Raw genomic sequence first — 9,712 nt, 5'->3', positions numbered from 1 at the left:
AAATTAAATTTGTTTAAAAAACACAAATTTTATTAAAAATTTAATTTATTAAAAGTTTTCAAAAAAAATTTATTATTATATAATAATTAATAAAATTAATATTAATAAATATTTAATTTCCTATTTAATTTAATATTTATTAATAAAATTTTAATTTCCACTACCGGAAGTGAAACAAAGTTTAAAATTTTCAAGAAAATTAAAATAAAAAAATGTAATTTTTCCAAAAATTTTAAACGATTGCTTTGAAAAAAGAGTTCAAAATTTCTAACAAATTTCAATATATACAAAAGAATAATATTTTTTAAAAAACACAAATTTTATTTAAAATTTAATTTCTTTAAAGTTTAAAAAAAATTAAAGCTTATTAATAAAATTTTAATTTCTACTATAAGGAAAGTTTTAGCAATTTGCCTTAAAGTACGATGCCATTCACCACCAGTTCTTATGAATGAAAATAATTTATTGTGATTTTTAAGTAATTATCCCTCTATAAAGTAAGAGGGAATTCAAAAATTGCACTCGCTCGAAAGCGGGTGCGGGTAATAATATTTGGGTGCCAGCATCAGCGTCCTCACTAAACGATCATTGTACGCTATGCTCCCCCAGACAAGGAAGGCCGAATACGTGCAAACACCGTTACTTATAGTGTCCGTTCAGTATTGTAGATCGAGTGTTGCGCTTACGGTGTAGACTGGAGACCTCTATTGATAAATGTAAATATTTCATCCGCAAGAAACTAAATATTTATATACAAATTAATAAATGATTAATTCACAGTTATTAATTCAATATTTATAAATATTGATAGTATTTATACTATGTCTAATATACAGTGCTAGATTTACAGTAGGGGCAATCGGGGCTACTGCTCAGGGGGCAAAATTTGGATAGTGATTCTATACAATATAATCAACTTTTTTAAAAATTTTTATTTCAAGAAATATAATTAACAAAACATTATACGATTGCAATGCAAAATTTGGGTTGAAATAACCGATTATTAAAATTTATTATTTTGCATTGCCTGCCTCCCTCGCCGGACGTAAATTATCATATAGTGATAATTTGATAATAAGTTATCAAATTTGAAAATTTGGCTAATATAAAGATCCGTAAACAAACTGAAAGTTTAAGAAAAGTATTTTCTTCAGATCTCGAGCCTTCTTAAAATGACGAATTTGTGCACTGCCAAGCTATAGCTTCGAAAATAATTTAAACTAATGACGCGTGGCGTTGTGCCTTAAGACAAATTATTGAAACATCCCTTACTGAAAATTACATTTTATAAAGAGCTTTAACATTTTTTGAAAAATAAAAAAAAATGACTTTTAAAACATATTTTTTGTATTTTGAATTTTTTTGAAAATTATGAACTTTTTGCAAAGTTATCGCGCTGCTTAGCTGTTTCAGAGAAGAAATATCGAAACTCAATTACCATTTTTCGTAATTGCCTGTGCCACAAACTTATAAGCACGTCTCCCCATCAATACAAATCTAATATTTTTTAATTATACAAGTCGATTTCGGGAACACGGATAAATCTATTTATATGATTCAGTTCCTATTGATAAGGAGACGTGCTGATTAGTTATTGGCTAAGGCAGGTCCAACTGTTTTGAAGATACGGGCCAAAATGCCAAAAATGATAATTCAGTTTTTGAGAAAAGAAGCGTCCAATACCATTCAAAAAATTTTTACAGAATAAATAACTGCTTAAATTTGTGGGAAGCAGGTTTAGCGGTTTCCATGATCCAATAAAAAAAATTGACAAAGAAACATTTAGTGGACAGTGATCATAAGACATATGCACATCAAATTATCAGATATTTTAAAAATATTTTAATAACAAGTATAAATTTTGTTTACATTTATATGCGTTCTGTAATATTATTTATCCGTTAAACTGCGACGCGGCGCTTATGCGCTCCTATATTTTGTCCTTACTCAGACGAAGCAGCGCGATTGCTTTAAAAAAAACTTTGAAAGTTCGTAAAATTTCAGGGATGGGGCGGCATTTTTGTCAGTGCCCCGGGGCGCCAAATTTCTAAATTCGGCCCTGCTAATATATCTAGTTATGAAACATTGCTTATACAAAATAGTAGAGTTTTATTCATGTTACAAAGTTAACAATCTGTTTACACTTTTCTAAATATTGAGCAAATTTTTCTAAATATTGGCACTCAGCTTAGATAATAATACTTGTTCCATTCATCCTTGACAATAAATTGGCAAGAATAAATAGCAGAACATTCGACAGTAAAACTAAAAAGATATAAAGTAAAATTGTACAAAAGTACATTATTTAATTTGAAAGATTTCGACAGAATAAAATAGTTGAACATGTCAGTCTCTAAGTGTCAGGTTTGATGACGAATACGAGATTTGTGGGCGCTCTCTTTGGACACGCGGGGGCTCCCTATTATAGCCATGCATGACGTAAGACTTTGGAATAAATCGCAGATGTCTCGAAATAAAAGTGTGTTGACTTATAATAAAAAATCTTAACATTTCGGCTTGGATGTCTTTCTAGATATTATCTCATCTTATTAATGACAATTTATGTGAATGTTATAACAATTACCTTCTAATTTGATTAGACACTTTTAAGGATTTGAATACCATTTTTGAGATATATTAAAAATTTATGACACATTATAATTAACTTCCCGTAGGGCAAGTTACTATAACTTGCCCTACGGGCAAAAAAAATCGAAAATGAAAATTTTTATATATCTTTACGTTTCAATGGTTTCTGAACATGTTGGCATACCTTAGAGAAAATGGATGTATGTGTGTTTGTGTGTGTGTGTGCGGATACAAGTTTTCGTCGACGATTTTGGGAACACCGATCAACCGATTTAAATAATTCAAAAAACATTCGATTCATATTAATAAGGAGACGTGCTAATTAGTTTTTGGCAAAGGCAGGTCTAGACGTTCCGAAGATACGGGGCAAAAAGTGCCAAAAACGGTAACTCAGTTTTTAAGAGAGCGGAGCGTCCGATTTTAATAATTCAAAAATCATTTTACTTGTATTGACAAGACGAAGATCTGATCAAATTTTCATAAAGGCAGGTCTAGCGACTTCAGAGATCTGATGAAAAAAAATTAAAAAAAAATGACATTTGGCGGTCAAAAATGATCATTAGGCATATGCACATCAAATTATCAGATATTTTATAGAGATTTTAACAATAAGTATATGAGTTCCGTACCAATGTTTATTTGTTAGACGGCGAGTTAGGATTTCACTACTATTCTTGAGATATATTAAAAATTTGTAACACTTTATAATTTTAAAATGAAATTTCATTCTGTAAATTAAAATATTGCTATGTAATTTTTTTAATTTCAATACTTCAAAGTTTCTGAAGACACATCCAATAATTTAATGTAGAAAATATTTAAAAATAAAAAATTATATGAATTGTTTAAAAAAAAAGATTTTGTATATGTATATTTACATTACATATTAAAAATATCTACAACTTTTTTATTAAATAAAATAGTAATAACAATTGTTATTACGTTCGATATACAATACTGAAGTTAAAATTTAGGGTTTTCTAAATATTAAAAAATTTCAATGATTTTTAGTCTCTTTTTATATCCTTTATATTAACGTTTTCTAACAGCAAAATGAATGATATTAATTCGCAACAAGCAATAAATGTAGCCGATTACGAAACTGTTGAAGACCTTGGACTTTTTGCGGACGTAGGTGGTAATTCTTTAAAATACTTTGATATACTATAATTATATGTTAATGTAACATTTAACGGTAAAACTTATGAAATATAAAGATCAATCCTCCTAAAATCATCAGGACCATCAAAATTAAAGAACATTTTTGACGACTAGTAAAATTTAACGTGCTTTAGCATCAATTAAGCCTAGATTACGCACCATATTTAACAATAATTTAGATTAACTAAATGAGTTTGTAATAGTGTCATTAACAAACCTTGCCTAGATAACTAATAGACAACACATTAGTATCCGCACGCGACATAATGCAATCATTATTGTTTCGTTCGAGAGCACACGCAAATTCAATTCCGTCAGGATTATGGGTGAAGGTAAGTCAACTCAGGGGCCATTGACTAGAATGCCTAGAATCCGGACAGCAAAATACCTTAAGACCACTCCGGCTGACACAGATAGCCTAAGTTCTATGCATAAACGCCCGCAATCCTTGCACGACGGAGACAAGTTAATTAAGACCGATTGTTCTAATTCTAGTGGTTTTACCCGAATAAATTATCAAGTTAAATTAGAATTAATGATTTTCAATTGGAACTTAAATTTAAATTGAATTTCTGCTGAAATATGGCTCCTCGAAGTAAGTAAATATACTGCAAAGCAAAAGCAGATAAGTTTATATGCTTATATAGTGCTTACACAAAAGAGCGCAATCGAAAATTTGAAGATGCATTGTGAACGCACCCTGGTACAAATGACACTCTACATAAAGACCTAAAAATAAAAACTATTAATGAAATAATAAAAGAGAGGAGCAAAAAATACCACAAAGAATACCAAGTCACCTAAAAAATATTTAAAAGAATTAAGCGAGGAATAGATCTTAAATGAAATGTCAAAAAATTAAAAAAATATATCTCATAGGAGATAATCTCTTTGGATGCATTTACACCCAGCATATTATCTTAAAAAATTAATTCAATAAATCTATGCAAAAAATATACAGAAGTCAGATAATAATTTTAGTGTCTCATCATCTAATCTACAGTATTTCACGTTTTAATCTGTAGTGTTTGTAAATAATTAATTGTTGGCTGAGATCAGATCAGACTTAGGTCAAGTTTGCGTTTATTTTTTCTTCTGGCTTGGGTCAAGTTTGCCTTCAACATGCTTTCAAAATATTGCTATATTTTATCATATTTTTTCTTTTAATATAGATTGATTTAAAACTGCTCAGCATTGAAAATCAAATTCAGTATTAACAAATACTAATATTTGAATATTACTTATCTAAATTAATTTTCAGTTTTGCAATAATTATGGAACTTTTTTTGGCGATATATATCATGGTCTTATAGAACTTACTAAAATATAACGGCCTTACGACAAGTAGTTTAATTTGAAAAATTCATCAAAGTTAGAGAAAATCAGTAGTTTTTTGGCGTATATATCATGGTCTTATAGAGCTTACTGAAATATAACGGCCTTACGACAAGTAGTTTCATTTTAAAAATTCATCAAAATTTGAGAAAATGAGTAGTTTTTTTAGCGTTTGTTAAAATTAAAATTAAACGATTTACTTGGTATAACGATAGAGTACTTGGTCTTAATAAACATACTAAACCATTAAAGTCCAACGCAAACTGGTTCTATTATAAAAATTATTGATTTTTGAAAATTTGCTTTTAGAAAATACTCCGAGTTAACGTGTTCGTTCGTTTTCAATTATGTGTAATAATTCCACTCGGAATACTTTTAATCACTCTAAATTAATTTATTTTTTATTGATTAAGTCGATTATTTACACATTTCGGAAAGTTCATGTAACTTGCTAATTTTCAGTTTGTAATACATTGGGAGTTTTTTACGATTAGTTGAAAAATAATATTTGTAGTTATTGAAGTAGTCACTTGTTAATTTCATGTATAGAAAAAATACTTAAATTTTAAGATCCCAAAACGCGGTGTATAATATTTATTAAACTGTATGGTAAATATCATTAATGATTTATAGACGCATGGATTTGCAAATACAACAATGTTATATATTTAATTCGATAAATATTACTGCCAATAATAACATCGCTGCGATGTTTGGCAAAAAGCCAAGTTACATATGGAAAAACTAAATTTTAAGATGATTATTCAAAATAAACAAAAACGTCGATGAAATGTCGTATTAATGACCCTTCATAAATTACTTTGTTTAGACTACTTACTTGACTAAATTGTTTTCTGTTGCACTTAAAATTTTTAAAACTTTACACTATATTTAATAATAAAGTTTCACAAACAAGTAACCTATATTAAATATTAAATATATGGAACGTTGGGTAAATTAAGCAACACTATTAAAGATGCTCTAGAATTTGGCCTGCAATCCGCATTTAAGTGGCCGCGTTCCACAATATCTTCACCATAGTATGAAACTAGGCAATTCGGTATAAAATAATTTAATCTCATTTTTTTCACTTTTTGCAGTAAATATTTTCGGCCGTAAAAAATATTTTTATCACTTTCATTAAATTAATAAATTTAAATATTATTTTACACAGAAGTTCTTGTTACATTCACAGAACTAGTGACAATTAGTATGTCCTTTTCAACCGTCAATAATCAACTGATCGTGTTATCGGCTTCTCGAATTATTGCCAACGCTGTGAAGTATTTTGGCTTTGATTTTGGTTGAGTTGATTCCACTGGCAAGTGGCCGCTTTGGCCGGAACGCCATTCCTTCCGCTCAGCGAATCCAATTCGCAACAATCACAGAAATAGATTTCATTTAGACCAGAATAGATCAGTCGAAAATAGATGAAAAAACCATACAGTTCACACGCTACTCCCCAAAACGCGCACGGGAAGGCTACACCAATAAATGATTAATTGGAAAAGTATTATATTGCAACTAATTTATCTACCAAACTTATTATTTATGGCCCAGACATAATATTCAATGCTTATCAAAAACTGAAGAAACAAACAATACATAAAGATACAAGCCACATTATTTGTAAATAATTATTACTGTTTCTACAATATACAATAAAATAATTATTAGATCAAAGTCTGTAATCGTCCAATCACTGGATTGGCTGGTCCAATCCCATCGCTGCCACCAAATGAAGTGAATTATTTATTCTCTTCTTGATATGTAAAAACAAACACTTTTTAAGATTTATTGGTTTTATTTTAAATCATAACCTACATGATTGAGTATTGATATTTTAGTCTGTACTTGTTGGCGATCAACCTTAACTGATCCTCCCTCTATAACTTCGTTTTATCTGATTCGACCCTTATTGTATGAATAAGGATCGATTTATAAAAGTTTTATATAAATGCTAAATTTGGTATTAACTTACAAATTTAAATTATAAACTTATCTTAATAAAGATCTGATAACATAAAATATTATAATAAATACATAATAATTCTCAACACCAAGTACAACATTAAATTTGTTGATGTTTCATATAGAATAGGTGCATTTATCAAAAAAAAGTTTTTACTATTTTTACAGTTTAATAATTATCTTTTCTGTGCTTTTTCACTGTCATTATGAAATTTTTATATTTTTTTCCCTTCAACTTACTTTCATTTTTCATACATACATTACTTTCGATTTTATTTGATTAGCAATTTAATTCCCTATAATTTCAATATAGTTTCTTCCTGGTAAATTTTTTATATTATGCATTAGTTATTTTCTAGACATTTTATCATTATTGGTATACCGTTTACTAATGTCTTCAAAGTAATTAGCCATAATAAATTACATACGCGTAAATAGGTAGTAAAAGTTAAACATAAAATTACTAAAATTTTATTTAAAGCGAAAAATATTAATTGCAAACTGCAATAAATTTAAAGGCAGTTATAAGTTAATTAACACTTTTTTATCCGATTTTAATTACAACAAAATGAAACATCGTTCAGTGGAAACTCTATAATGTCAAACCCAGCTTAAAAGTTTACACGCTAATGCAAATATTTACATATGATTAAAATTAAATGGTTTATTTAATCTCGTAATTATAAGCAATGATGCAATATTCAAATGTACACATTAAGCTTTATGAACCATCTATAGTAATCGCTAAAACAATATTAATTAAAAAATATTGAATAGTTACAAAATTAGCAAACTTGTACTAGATATAATTAAATAGTTGCTATAACATTTTTATTTTTGATTAAAATATCATATAATTGCAATCATCGAAACGGATCAAATACCAGGAAATATGCATCATGATAAAAAAAAAAAATAAAACTATATCCATTATTATTTTACTATTGTATGCATTAAATGATCGTTATTTAAAAGTAATGAACAGACAAAAATTGAATAGAAAATTTTAATAAATCTAGATTATTACAAATAATTATTTATTAAATACGTCATATGATAAAATCTCGTCGATTGAATTTTATATAGAAATCAAAATTATACGTCACTTGTATTTTCAAACAAGTACTATGTACCTTAAAATAAACTCGCCAATACGTCAGCACTTTAATTCATAATTGTCGCTCATGTTTATTTGCAATTATTTTTAGAATGTGAATAAACAATTACTCCTAAAACTATTACAAATAGTACAATTAAATCAATAAATTATTTTTTGTTTGTGACGTTTATTTGTACTGACTCACAAGCATGTGTTTCAATGATTCATTAACATAGAAGTGGTTATGAAAATTCCGAATGTATAAACTAATAAACTAATAACATCCGAGTGAAGTAACATAAAAATTATTTCATAAATAAAAAGGTTTGGTTCGGTATTCGTTTAAATATTTTTATATAAATTTTATAAGTATTGCATCACGTAGACCGTAGAGTAATGACGAACATATTGCAAACCTAAATAATATTTAGTCAGATCTCATTTTTTTTTCAACTATTCAATCAACGATTTTTCAAAATATCTTAATTGATCTAGTAACAAAAAACTTTTAGTAGTTTAATAATAAATATTCAAATTATATTCATGCTATTACCATATCTACTGCATTTTCATTTCCTTTTCTACTGCATTTTCATTTCATTCTTTTTTTATTACTTGCACAAAATGAATTGCGCAAAATCATGAATATGAATATTTTAATTCTAAGTGCATTTTCCTATTCAGCGGCCAATGCTATCAATTCACATTAAGAGAAAAGCCCTTGGGTTTACATGACTCACAATTACACAAAGTATCTTTCTCTATTGACTGGTATTATTGTGAAATATAATGTTAATTAATTGTTACTGCAACTGCGTTCATTGCAAGATAGAGTGCTTTAACTAATAAATAATGTTTCTAATTTCGTCATGATTTCACCATTATTAAAATTAGAGAAATAGTCACAGAATTGAATGTTTGGGAGCAAAAATTCATTGCGGTCTTGATAAAGGAAAAATATTATTGTATACTATTACGTTTACGTATTATTACTATTACGTATTATGTTTACGCTTTGCCGTGATTTAGTTTAAATTAAAAAGTTGAACAAAGATGTGTATTTGTTACATTTAGTTTAACGTTACTACTATCTGTTCAATAACTTACTTATTCAACAATTTGCCTACGAATTTACCTATAACCTTGTTAATCAATCTACCATTTTACCGACTTACCAATTTACCTGTCAACCTATTTACCTATAAACCCGTTTCACATGTCTACCAATTTACCTGTCAACCTATTTATCCGTCTTGTTAATTGTCTATCTACCAGTTTACCTGCCCTGTCTACCATTTTACCTATCCTTCAATTTACCTGAACACCAGTTATTCAACAAATTACCTTTTCACCAATTTACTTCTACCAATTCACCTGTCTATCAATTGACCTGTCTTCCAATTTACCTATCGACCTGTTTATCAATACATTATTTCACCTGTCAACCAATTTACCTGTCATCTCGTTATAAAAGTCTACCATTTAACCTGTTCAAAAAGTTACCTGTTGAACAATTTACCTGTTTAACAATTTGTCTACTAATTTACCTATCAACCT

At 28.1% G+C, this 9,712-nt stretch overlaps 1 non-coding gene across 1 annotated transcript; it reads right to left on the bottom strand.

Moving 5' to 3' along the window:
- Window positions 1–505: 505 nt before the first annotated feature.
- LOC113368506 lies at window positions 506–620 on the bottom strand. The gene has a single exon (XR_003366419.1). It is a non-coding gene; the product is annotated as a U4atac minor spliceosomal RNA (small nuclear RNA).
- Window positions 621–9,712: the final 9,092 nt, after the last annotated feature.

The sequence above is a fragment of the Ctenocephalides felis genome, unplaced genomic scaffold (assembly GCF_003426905.1).
Source record: "Ctenocephalides felis isolate EL2017-DRISC unplaced genomic scaffold, ASM342690v1 CF-g0.4_SCAFFOLD_01170, whole genome shotgun sequence".
Taxonomy (NCBI): Eukaryota; Metazoa; Arthropoda; class Insecta; order Siphonaptera; family Pulicidae; genus Ctenocephalides; species Ctenocephalides felis.
This window is presented reverse-complemented; position numbering and strand designations above follow the sequence as displayed.